The sequence below is a fragment of the Mustelus asterias genome, chromosome 8 (assembly GCF_964213995.1).
Source record: "Mustelus asterias chromosome 8, sMusAst1.hap1.1, whole genome shotgun sequence".
Classification (NCBI taxonomy): Eukaryota; Metazoa; Chordata; class Chondrichthyes; order Carcharhiniformes; family Triakidae; genus Mustelus; species Mustelus asterias.
Genome location: NC_135808.1, coordinates 21,652,293 through 21,665,905, shown reverse-complemented (window position 1 = coordinate 21,665,905; position 13,613 = coordinate 21,652,293). Strand labels below are relative to the sequence as shown.

The window sequence follows — 13,613 nt, the reverse complement described above, 5'->3', positions numbered from 1 at the left end:
AATGCTGACCCTTGACTCTTAACTGCCCTTGAAAGAGCATATAGCTCAATGGCAATGAGGGATGGGCAATAAATGCTGGCCCAACCAGTGATGCACACATGCCATGAATGAATAAAAACAAGCTCCTTCTATAGTGCTCCTTCATCAGGTGATGAAGGAGCAGCGCTCCGAAAGCTCGTGATTCCAAATAAACCTGTTGGACTTTAGCCTGGTGTTGTGAGACTTGTTAATGTGCCCAGCCTAGTCCAACGCCAGCATCTCCACCTCAAGATCGACAGAGGCTGTTAAATTATGAATGCATTCGATAAGGTGGCCATTGAGAAGATATCTTCAATTGATGGGTGCTCTGAGATTAAGTATCAGTAAAATAGTACCGTCACTGATAAATCCAAAAACGTGTACAGGAGAAAAATATCTACTCATAGAATGTGGAGTTCATGACCACTTGGGGCAGTTAATATGAATAGCATGGAGTAACTTCAGGGCAATTCAGGAAAAACATTCAGTACAGAGCAGCAGAAAGCCGTGCTCATTGGGTTTAATGAAGAGAGATGGGTGAAGGGAACTGTGGAACATGTCACAGGTTGAATGGTTTGTCCATGAGCTACTCTTCAACGTGGCCCTATGTAATTAACAATTAATCACAATCAACAGCCGTTTCATCACTTCGCAAATATTGAAGTGGTTTATTAATTAGGAACTGCTTTATTTATTTAATTACTAGCAGTTTATTAATGTTCATATTTACTGCCTCCCAACTAATTTCTGCTTTATGAAAACCAGCACCTATATTCTTCAGTCATAACTATCTCCTCTTGAGTGGATGGCCTTTGCTGAGCTAAAAACCAGAGATCGGTGTAAGTTATGTGTGTAGAGACTCAGATTCTAGGTAATTACTGGTCTGTCAAACATCCATCAGTTACAGAAGTGGATAATTCAGTGACCACAGTTCAAAATTCACCTCATGTGAAGACCAATATATAAAAAATAAGAAACATTCATGACCAAAAATTCTCAAGGCTGAGTTGAGGGAAGGGGATTAAACAGCAGTGAAACAAATAAAGTGTTTACAGGAACTATACTGAGTGTGAGAGTAAGTCATCGAGAGGGTTTGAATGCAGTAACCATCTGGTCCTGATATTTAACTGCCTGTAACATTTCTTTCTTTTGGAGCAGTTCCAGCGGAGACTGAACAATATCAATTTCATTTCATTGTATACATTTATTCACAAACATGTTCAGCCAACAACAAAAAAAATGTTCTCACTGGTCACTGGTGACATTCAGAAACACAGAAACAGGTCCACGAGGTGGAGAGATCAGTCACCACAAACTGTACATAAAATAAAACCAATTTTCTCTGGGTAGTGACCCACATGAAGGACAAATGTCCAGGAATATCACTCCTTTCTGTTGCCTGTACTGATGTCTGACTCAGCTATGCGCTTAACCAAATGATCTCACTGATCGGGTGTCAGTAGATCAGTGTGGAACATTATCAATTACACAGTAAAATTAGAAACCAAAACACACACAGATTTGCACAACTTCAGTGTTCACAGTCACTTACCAGGTACACCAATGACAGCAAGAATTGTGTAGTAAATTTTTAGAATCCTTTGAAATTGTTCCATATTTTTCTGGATGGTGTGATGTGTCCTTGGTGGTGCAGACAATCTCTCTGAATTAAACACTTGGGTGTTATATTTGCTGTGTCTTTTATACATTGTGGGATCTCCATGGGGACATTGAGATTACAACACCTTTCAATACAGTTTCTCCATAAAAAACAAGTCAGCACATTGCAACAGCTGAGTTAACTCTGTTGTGAGAGAACATATTTAAAACTGAGATTACATTGGTAAACCCTAAAGACTGATCACTTTTAATCACACTAACCAACTAATGGAAATTGGAGGCACTATTCTCTAGCTGTGGTGTTCTTAATTTAAACACCATCATGTCCTTCCCCAGATCTCACACTATTACACTGACCACCTCACTCTGCTGTGTCTATTTAACATTTACATTTCAAATATGAGCTGTCTGCTCAGAACTGCTCCAGTGCACTCTGAGATGTGGCTGCCTTCTTTGATACAGAAATGCTGGCATTGGACTGGGGTAAGCACAATAAGAAGTCTCACAACACCAGGTTAAAGTCCAACAGGTTTATTTGGCCCTAGCTTTCGGAGTCTCAGACTCCTTCTTCAGGTGATTGAGAAGTTGTGTTCACAAACAGGGCATATACAGACACAAACAAGCTGAACAGAAACTGATAGTAAAGTTCTGCACACATGAGGACGGCCTCAACCGGGATCTTGGGCTCATGTCACACTTTCTGTAACCCCCACAACTTGCCTGGGCTTGCAAAATCTCACTCACTGTTCTAGTTGGAGACAATACACATCTCTTTAACCTGTGCTTGGCCCTCTCTCCACTCACATTGATTAAGACTTGATTACCTGTAAAGACTCACATTCCAACCATTATCTTGTAAATTGAGTTTGTGTCTTTATATGCCCTGTTTGTGAACACAACACCTCACTCACCTGGAGAAGGAGCCTGAGACTCCGAAAGCTTGTGCTGCCAAATAAACCTGTTGGACTTTAACCTGGTGTTGTGAGACTTCTTACTGTTCTTTAACTCTGACCAGTCTGTTCAATAATTCAGATGGGGACCTTTTCTTGATGGATTCTGAAAAGAATACTTTCCCTCAACTCAAACTAAGACAGTCCCTCAAATTGGTACATTCCCTGAAACTAATACGTTCTCTCAAATTGATACAGTCCTTCAGCTGTGACCTTCCCTAAAACTAGTACAGTCCCACAAACTAATACAGTCCCCAAACTGGTACCGCCGTTCAAACCAATACATTCTCTCAAACTGGTACAGTCCCTCAACTGTGACAGTCGTTCAAACTAATACATTCCCTCAAATGTGTCTCATGCTGCAATGATTAGTGGTAGTCGAGACGATTGGAATTGCTTAGAAACAACAGAGAATGTCTCACAAAAAATGAGAAACTGCAGGTATCAGCACTCTATTCAAACTGCGACAGTCCCTTAACTTATAATCCCTCAACTTAAAACAGTCCTTCAAACTAATGCAGACTCTCAAACAGATACTAAAATCGGTACAGTCATCAAGTTAATACAGCCCTTTAAACTCATGCAGTCATTCATATTAATTCCAAACTTTAATCTAACACTGTGTCCCAAAATATCCCCTCCTGTAGTTCGTTGATGCAATGTGAGAGTTGCTGGCTGGGCCACCATTTGTTACCCATCCCTTGTCGTCCTTGATAAAGTTTGTGCTGAGTCAACTTCTTGACCTCCTGCAGTGCATCTGGCTGAGATATTCCCCCGCAGTACTGTTTGGGAGGGAGAGTGCGATGATTTTTACACGATGACCATGAAGGAATTGTGATGTAGCTCCAAATCAGGATGGTGTGTGACTTGGATGGGAACTTGTAGATGGTGTCATTTCCTGCAACTGCTGCTTTGTTCCTCCAGGTGGCAGGTTTTTTATCCAATTCAATCCAATCAAAGTCCAATTCAAAGTCTCAGCCAGTGAGACATTCCCGATCCAAGCTGACAAGACAGGCTCACCACTTCCTGTCTTAAGCTTGATCGACATGATCCAAGCTGATTGGAGCAGGCATTGCACCTTCTCCAAGGCTTGATCTCATTTGCATCTTAGCCAAAAGGTCGAGATGCTGCTTTAAAAGATTGCTTCAGATGAAGCCTCAGTGTAACCTCATGACTTCAACCGAGTGCAGGACAGCAAAACTACACTTGATCTTACCTCAAAGGCGTTCCTCAAGGTGGCAGATATCACAGGTTTGGAAGGTGCTGTCGAAGAAGGCTTGATGAGTTGCTGCAGTGCATTTTGTGCATGCTACACAATGCAACCACTCTTCACTGAAGGTGGAGGGAGTGAGTATGTAAGGTAGGTGAACGGCATGCTATCTGGATGGCATATAGCTTCTTGAGTCGAGGTGCAGCATTATTCGGTCATGAAAAGGGGCCTGATTCGGGAAAATCCTAAATCATTCTCTAAATACAGTAAAGGGAAAAGGTTAACCAGGGAAAGAGTTGGGCCCATTGGAGGCCAAGAGAGAAATCTGTGTCTGAAGATGAAGGAGATTGAAAGGGTATTAAATGAATACCTTCTCATTGGTCTTCACTCAGGAGAAAGAAGACATAGGTACAGGATTCAGGAGAAGGGGCTGTGAGGACATACAACAGTTTGCCATTGGAAGTGAAGAGGTATTGGAGGCTTTGTCTAGCTTAAAATTGGACAATTCCCCAGGCCCGGATGAACTGCATACCAGGTTGCTGTGGGAGGCAAGTCAGGAATTTGCAAGGACTCTAATGTACTTTTTAATTCCTTTCTGGCTGTGGGGGTAGTGTCAGATGACTGAAGGATGGCGAATGTGGTTAGAAGAAGGATGGTGGACATGAACCAGGAAATTACAGACCGGTAAGTCTCACGTCAAGGGTAGACAAACTATTGGAGAAAACTCTGATGGAGAGAATTAATCTGCCCCTAGAAAGGCATGGTTTGAGTAGCGATAATGGTTTTGTCAGAGGGAGGCCATGCCGAACAAATTTGATAGAACTTTTTGAAAAAATGATCGAGTGTGCAGATGAGGGAAGTGCAGTTGATGTAGTTTATATGGATTTTAGCAAGTCTTTAACAAGGTCCCACATGGGAGATTAATTGAGAAAATTGAAGCACATGGAATTCAGGGAAATTGGCAAGATGGATTCGAAAGTGGCTTAGCAATAGGACACAAGGGTGATGGTAGAAGGTTGTTTGAGTGACTGGAGGCCAGTGTCCAATGGCGGACCACAAGGTTCAGTGTTGGGTCCCTTATTGTTTGTTATACACATAAATTATATAGATGAGAACGTGAGAGGAATGATATCTAAGTTTGCAGATGACACCAAGATTGGTAGGATGGTTAATAGTGAAGAAGGTCAGAGGTTACAGGAAGATACCGATGGGTTTGTCAGATGGGCAGAGCAGTGGTGGATAGTATTTAACCTTCATATGTGTGAGGTGATGCACTTTGAAAGAAGTAACAAGACAAGGGAGCATTCAATGAATGGCAGAAAATTAGGAAGCTCAGATGGATCTTGGGTACTTATTCATGGATCCTTGAAGGTGGCAGAACAGGTAAACAGGGTAGTTAAGAAGGCATATGGGACACTTCCATTGATCAGTTGTGGTATAGAGTATAAAAATGAGGAGGTAATGTTGGAGCTGTACGGAATGTTGGTTGGGCTACACTTGGAGTACTGTATGCAGTTCTGGTCACCTCACTATCGGAAGGATGTGATTGCTCTAGATGGGGTCCAGAAGAGATTCACCAGGATGTTGCATTTGAGCTATAAGGAGAGATTGGATAGGCTTGAATTGTTTTCTTTAGAGGGGGAACATATTTGAGGTGTATAGTATTATGAAGGGTTTGGGCATTGTGAATAAGAACCAGCTGTTCTCTTATTTGATTTGCCAATCACATGGGAGCATCGTTTTAGGGTGAGGGGCAGGAGATTCAGAGCGGGTTTGAGGGAAAGGAAATCACTCAGAGAGTGGTGAGAATCTACAATGCACTTCCTGGTAAGGTAGTGAATGTTGGAAACCTTACAACATTTAAAAAGTATTGGATGAGCACTTGAAATGTCATAACATTCAAGGATATGGGACAAATGCTGGAAAATGGGATTAGCACATCTTTTGTGGTAGTTATTGTAGGTGCAGTCTCAATGGGCCGAATGGCCTTTTCTACACTGTGACTTGGTTGCGTGGGCTATTGTGAGGGCTATTATGGGCAAGGTAATGGGTTTTTCTATATGTATACTTTCCTGTTCTGCTCTATTTACACACGACACGGTCACAATGCATTTGCTATCTTACTGCCGACAGTCTGTATACTTTTGTATGAACAGGTATATCATATCTTTCCATTGGAGCGTGTATCCCAATTTACATATTCAGCAGCAAGTTTTTGTGGGTTTAAAATAAAAAACGATATATATTCTCGAATATTTACACAAATTATCTTAGTGTCACACACTTGGTCTCATATGCACTTTCACACACAAAGCTTGGATACAGGTGAGTAATGTATCCTACTCTTCACTGTGGCAGGCCTGTGGTTTCTTGAAGAGATTGTATGATTTGAGGTTGAAGTGGCAGCCTTGTAAGACGAAGGGTTCACAGCAGGTTTCAAGGTTTTGGCAGTTGAATACCTGGGAGGTAGGTTCTCAGATGAACTTTAAAACTGTAATCGGTTAAGTGCCTGGGCTGCTAAGTGACCTGCAATCAGTTTCAGATTTGATTTCTCAGCCTAGCTGATAACTGCTGGTTCCAATGGGTCCACATGGTTCTGGCGTAAGAAGTGTGCAATCCCTGAAATGAGCTTTGATCACATGACCTTTATGTTAACAAGTTCGAGAACCATTCAGTATATTTCGGATGTGGGAAGTCAGTGGGATACAATGGGAAGTTGACAGTGCCCATTGAGTTTTAATCTTCCCTTATTTCCAGTATGAAACATGGAATCAGGCAGTCTGGAAACTATTTAGATGTTTCCCTGCCTTTCAACAAGAGATTTGTGAATGATAGAAATGGCTGAGGTACTGTGATGTCCGAACCATGTTGCAGGTTTTAACCATAAAGAAAAGATGTCGTTTGCACACATAGATTCAAACTAACAACCACAGATTTATTGAAGGAGCTTTTTGCCTGTACAGAGTACAAACTGAAACTGAACAGCAGCCTGTGATACCCTAATGACATCAACATCAGATCATGTGATCAGCTCTTAAGGCAATCATGCAACTACTTAAATATACAACAGTTACCATCGCCAATATCCACGCTATGTACCATTGGAGACATGACACTGCTTGTAGTCCAGCCGCTCCCCCCACCTCCGCCCCCCCACCCCACCCCCCCAATGCACAATCTGCCTGCAAAAGTTTGAGCAAGTCTGTTGCTCGTGGCAGAAGCCTATGGGTGGGGCGTAACATGCCTGAAAGTCTGCAGAGGGAGGTAGTGCGCATGTGCAGACCTCTGATGCTGCACATGCACATTAACAGTAACAGGTGCCTGACAAACGGAGAGCTGTCAGGCCCCTGCTCCTGCAGGCAGCCTATAGAAGCTCCCCCCTCCAATCGCAGGGGCCCGTGGCCCGAGATGCAGCTCCTGCCTACCCCCTACTGCCCAGACTGATGGTGCACTTCCCTCCCCCACTTATTGCTTACCCACCAGCCTCTCCCACTGATCGTGGACCCGCTGCCCTCCCCCACCAATTGCAAACCCACTGCTCTCCCCCCAATGATCGCTGCAGAGTGGCTGTGGGCACCTTCCTCCCTATCAGCCCTACCCCCACTGCCTCCCCATTGGCCCCTCCCTCAGTGGCCCCTCCCCCATTGCCTTGTCCCCGGCACTGCCTGGTGGGCATTGACCGGGTTCCCAGTGGGCATTGCCCAGGTGCCAGGCTGGCATTGCCAAGGTGCCAGTTTCACACTGCCGGTCTGGCACTGCTGAAGGGGCACCCTCACTTGCCCTTGGCCTTCCTGGGGGGCCTCAAACGCCTCCGGTTCCACTGCCAGGCCAGGAAGACTGCTCCCTGTTCATGAGGAACATAACTATTCCTCACCAGAGTGAACCTCTCCCATTGAGGCCATAAAGGCAAGTGAGCCCAGACAATTGAGCCCCAGGCTCGCTAAACACATGCAAAATGCGATTTCCATATAATTAAATCAATTAATCGGCGTCTCACCCATTTCCAGCGAGGGGTTGACTGTGCCGATAATTCTGCACTCGCAAAATGGCATCGGTCCTGAAAACAGGTGCCAATCACTCAAGTAACTTTGCGCCGTACTTTACAACCATGTCAAATCCGAAAACAGGCACAACGCGATGGTAAAATACCGCCCTTAGTGTCCAAATTGGAAAAGGTATTGTTTGTAATTCAACACAGCACCACGCAAAGAAAGCTCAACAGACATGTTGGGATTTATTAGTGGGAGATGTTCTTGTCATTTGCAAGCCTGAAAATTACTGCGGTGGTTACCAGCTTCTTAATGTGAATGTTGTTGCGAAGTTTGGTTTGTGAAGTTGGAATTTGATGTTGGTAAAATATGTCAAAAAATTGTAAAAATGTCAGAGGGAAAATAGCATTGTGGTGTCCCTTTAAAAGCTGGTGTTCTGTTTCAGTTCTTGGAGGTTTAAAATGCAAAGTACATACGGAGTCCGAGCTGAAACATTTGTGTCAAAAAAGTCAAGCAGTAGTCTTGACAAGGCAACCTGTTTTTTTTAAGTTTAGCCCAATCAAGTGAAAGCAGACACTCAGCTACCAGGAACTTATCACATTTGAATTTGATGGTGTTGACAACTTCAGACCAATCATACAGCAGGAAAATCGGTCGGTCATCGCAGGTGTAAAAGAGAGTGCGGGGGGTGGAACAGGGGAGCAACAGAAAAACTGCCACCTTTCAAGGCTCAAGAGGGAGAGCACAGCTCTCAACTCTGCCAGCTTCGGATATCTCTTCAGAGAATGCACCATCTAACCAGCAAAATGTACCAAATCAGAAAGAAACAGAGGACTCAACAGAGGAATTCCAAAAGATTCTGAAAGCCACAAACCTGATTGTATTTTTGAGACTCACTGAATTCTATTAGATATTTTTAACAATTAATGAATGAGTATTTTATTTATTTGAACAGCATTCCATTCGCAATTGATTTCATTCGGTATGTTACTTGTTTAGCTAAAGTTCCCTGTCTGTAAAATAAATAAATTGTTATGTGTTCATTTTAAAGTGAGTGTGTGGTATTTCTGTTAGTTAACCACTAAATGGTACTGACGAACAGCTCACACCTTCCCACACACTTTTAACAGATTATGAGGTGAGGTATTCCTCTTTGGGGGATTCAGCGTTACTTCTCAAAAGGGGGTCAACTTCTACATCATAACAATTTGGGGGCTTGTCTGGGATTTGAACAGTTCTAAATGTGTAAATAAACCTTCAGTCAGGAAATCGCTCTTAACATTGCTAAACAGGTTCTGGGGGTCAAAGATGCTTCCCAAACTTGCCAAGAAACTTTACAAAAACAGAAAAAGATGACACATGTAGAATTAGCAAACAGGCTAAAACTGGATTCAACCGCGGATAATAAGAAAGCTGAAATTGTAATGGAGTTAGCCAAGCATTTAGGTATTCTAGAGAAACAGTCAAGTGCAGTGGAGTTTGAAACAATTGAATTGCAACTGAGACAACTGGAGATAGAAGGAAGGGAAAAAGAGAGAGAGAGAGAAGAAAGGGAAAGAGAAAGAGGGAAAGATTGCTTGAGTTGGAAAAGATGAAGCTGGAATTGGAAGCAACAAGACTTCAATTGACAGGAGTAAGAATACAAGACAGAAGTGATGAGGAGCATTGTTGCCAATCGCCTGGTAAGGACATATGCAAATATGTTCAAACATAGTTAAAATTTGATGAAAAGGATGCAGAAGCCTTTTTCATCTTCTTTGAGAAATCGACTACACAGATGATTTGGCCAGAGGATGTGTGGGTAATGTTAATTCAGACCAAGTTGGTAGGCAGGGCTACTGAGGTGTTTGCAGCGCTGTCAGAGCAGCTGTCAGGAAAATATGAAGAAGTAAAGATGGCTGTTTGGAGTACTTATGAATTGGTACCAGAAGCATATAGAGAACGGTTCAGAAATTTAAGGAAGAAACCAGGTCAGACAGATATCGATTTTGGAAGAATTAAGCTGAGCAATTTCGATAGATGGGTGAGAGCATTAAAGATGGAAAAGACATATGAGGCCCTTAGCGATATTGGGCAAAATTCTCCGGCCGCGCTGGTCTAAAAGCCAGAAATTCCCACCCGACTGTCAATGGGGTTTCCCATGTCCACAACCCGACTGCTAAAATTCCAGTGGCGGGCAGGATGGGAGAATTCCAGCCATTATTCTACTGGAGGAGTTTAAAAACTCACTTCCAGAAATGATGAGAACTCATATTGAGGAAGAGAGAGTTAAGACAGCGAGAAGGGCTTCAAGAGGTGACGCATGAATACACATTAGTGCATCAATTAAACTTTGGCTTCTGACAGCTAATTCGTACCGTGAGGGATAGAGATTGGGTAAGAGGGAGATCCTTCAATGAAGAACATAAAGTAGATCACACAGGGAATAGTTTACCACCTGTGAAAAAAGACACCCAAGAGAGTGGAAAAGAGGTGAAAGACCTCAGGTGTTTTAATTGTAATAAGGTGGAACACACAAAGGCTCCGTGCTGCTGGTTTAAGAAAGGCACTGGGAAAAAAGATGTGGTAAAAGAGGCTCAACCAGTGGGATTAGTTAAGGCAGTGAAAGAAATCCTGAGGGAAGTCGTGGAGCTGAAGGAGAGTGCACAGAGTAGGCACCGGCTGGATGATAAGATAACGTCCCCTCTTTTCAAAGACTTCACCTGTGTGGGTAAGGTTTACTCAGGTAAAACAGGAGGAGTCGGTGAAGAAGTTAAAACATTGAGAGGTACGGGAGATAGTCTGTCTCTGATAGTAAAAGATGAGAATATTTGCATTCCTTCTAAAATATTGCCCGAGAGAGTGGTAATCTGTGGAATAAATGGAGAAAGGAGTAGTGTTCCCCTGTGTAAGGTAAGGCTAGAAAGTCCAATCCAGTCTGAGGAAGTGATAGTGGGAGTGATGGAAATCCTGGCTATTCCAGGAATACAGTTTATTCTTGGAAATGATATAGCTGGATCACAGGTGGGAATGACTACTATGGAAAATCAAAAGGAAAACCAAGGAACTGAGGAGTTAACAGAAAAATGCCCTGGAATTTTTCCGGATTGTGTGGTGACAAGATCCCACCGCCATAAGTTGAAACAGGAAGGGAGAACAACAGAGAAAGATAAAGGAGTTGAGGTCCAGTTAGCTGATACTCTGATGAGATTGCAAAGGAAAAACCTATGCAGGTAGAGGATCAGGAGAGGTGGTTTAGATCTGAAAGATTAATGGAATTACAACAGAAAGATGAGACGATAAAGGATTTATATCACAAAGCTTACTCGGGAAAGGAATCAGAGTGTATTTCAGAATGCTATTACCTTAAGAATAACATTTTCAGGTGGAAATGGAGAACTTGGCAGGTTAGTGCAACTGAGGAATGGGCAGAAGTTCACCAGATTGTGTTGCGGGTAGAATGCAGACAGGATGTATTACGGGTAGCACACAAATTACCTGTAGCAGGGCATCAAGGAGTGAGGAAGACTCAGGCTAAGACACAGGAGCATTTTTATTGGCCTGGATTACAGAAAGATGTGGTGGAATTTTGCCGTACCAGTCATACATGTCAGATGGTAGGACAGCCACAGGCAGTGACAAAACCAGCATCTTTGATGCCAATTCCCACATTTGAAGAACCTATTACACGAGGTATAATTGATTGTGCAGATCCCCTCCCTAAAACCAAAAGTGGAAACCAGTACTTGCTAACCATAATAGATGTGTCTCCCAAGTTTCCACTGGATACTGAATATCAAGGCAAAAAAGGTTGTGGAGGAGTTGCTTTCTTTCTTTACCCATTAGGAATTATCCAGGGAAACTCAGCCATACCAATTTTACTGCCAAATTATTTAAGGAAGTCATGGATAGTTTAGGCATCAAGCACTTTACCTCAAGTGCACACCATCCTGAATCCCAGGGATCATTGGAAAGGTGGCATTAGATCCTAAATATCATGTTGAGGACGTATTGCCAGGATTACCCAACTGATTGGGATGAAGGTTTCCCATTTGTATTATTTGCTATTAGAGATGCTCCAAATGTATCGACTCAGTTTTACCCCATTTGAGTTGCTATTCGGACACGAAGCAAGAGGACATTTAAAATTAATTAAGGAAAAGTTGGTGGGTCGGAAGTCAGAGATCTCACAGTTGGATTATGTATCTGAGGTGAGAGAAAGACTAAACAGAGTAGGTGAATTAGTGAAACAACATTTGAAGGTGGCACACCTACCGAAGCAAGAAGCAGATAAGAAATCTAAATTTTGTTCATTTTCCCACGAGGATAAGGTACTGGTGCCATTACCAATGGTTGAATGTCCCTTAAAGCAAGACTTAGTAGTCCCTATCAGATTGAGAAGCAGTTAAGTCAAGATGAATTATCTGATAAAGATGCCAGATAGGAAAAAAATTATCGGCAATGTCATGTGAACATGTTGAAGCCATATTATGACAGGGAAAGGGAATCAGAGGAACAAGCATGAGTTACTGCCACTCAGAGAGAGGAATCCAATTCTGATGATGTGGATTTTGATGTACCTCAAAATAAATTAAATAACGAAGAAGTCCTTCAAGACTGTGTTAAAGTAGTGAGCTCTCTGTCCCAAGATCAGAGCCCTGGCTTGAAAAGCTTGTTACAGTGTTATGAAGACCTATGTGGAAATAGAGTGGGGAGGACTAATGCCAGAGTACATGAGGTTGACATAGGGAATGCTGTTCCAATAAAACAACACCCCTACTGGCTTAATCCTCTCAAAGCAGCGCAGGTTCAAAAGTAAGTTGAAGCAATGCTGCAAGAAGGCATTATAGAACCAAATTAAAGCGAGTGGAGTTCGCCGATCATTTTGGTTCCCAAATCTGATGGTACTCAAGGATTCTGCATAGCTTATCAAAAGGTCAACACAGTGACTGAATCTGTCTCATACCCAATTCCAAGGTTGGAGGATAGTGTGTAAAAAGGAGGACAAGCCACGTACATCACAAAGTTGGGCTCTCTTCATGGTTACTGGCAAATACCTTTGTCAGAAAGAGAGCAAAAGTTGTTTCTGAGGGGCCAGTGCAGTGAGTGGGAACCATGAGTTGAAATGGAGGGTATGAGAAGCTATTGGGGCTGTTGGGAGGCATGATGTAACATGGGCTGGCATGTGTGAGACATGGCGACTGGGAAGGTTTGAGGGGTGAGAGCTAGAGGACCTAAAATATAAGCAAACAACTGGGAGGAAGGCTTGGAGAACAAAGCAAACCTTTTCAACAGTGTGTCTCAGTGCTCCTTCCCACCCCTATGGCCTCCAAACTGCACCCGGGGGGGGGAGGAGGGGACGGAGGGGGCAGCAGCAGGCCTCACCCACCCCGCAGCCCCCCCCCCCCCCCCCCCCCCCGCCTCCCCCGCCCCACCTCCCTCCTCCCTGAAACAAAGTCATGCTGTTCAAGGGAATTTCTCCCTCGGAGAGTCTAATAAACATAACATTTCCCTCCTGGCCAGGCAGCTAACCAGTGAAAAGGTGGACCATGGATCCTGCTTCTCAAGACAGTAAGATCATGACTGATCTTTATCTTATGTCATCTTCCCAACTTGCTTCTATGAACCTTGATAACCTACCAAACTTAAATCTACTGCCTTACTTTTTGACATATTCGTTTAGTCGAGCTGCAAAATTGCTTTTTGTAGGTGTGTCACTGATTTACTGGCGTCATAGAGTTTTATAGCACAGAAAGAGGCTCTTCAGCCCATTGCGACCGTGCTGGCCATCAAGCATCCAACCAACCTAATCTTATTTTCCAACACTTCGTCCATAGCCCTGTGTGC

At 43.2% G+C, this 13,613-nt stretch overlaps 1 protein-coding gene and 1 pseudogene across 1 annotated transcript in view; one reads left to right on the top strand and one right to left on the bottom strand.

Annotated features, from left to right (window-relative positions):
- Positions 1–13,613, bottom strand: part of LOC144497682 (uncharacterized) — a 273,548-nt gene that overhangs the window by 226,606 nt on the left and 33,329 nt on the right. The gene's annotated exons all lie outside the window — the stretch shown is intronic.
- LOC144497515 (major histocompatibility complex class I-related protein 1-like) overlaps positions 1–13,613 on the top strand; it is a 44,172-nt pseudogene that overhangs the window by 14,381 nt on the left and 16,178 nt on the right.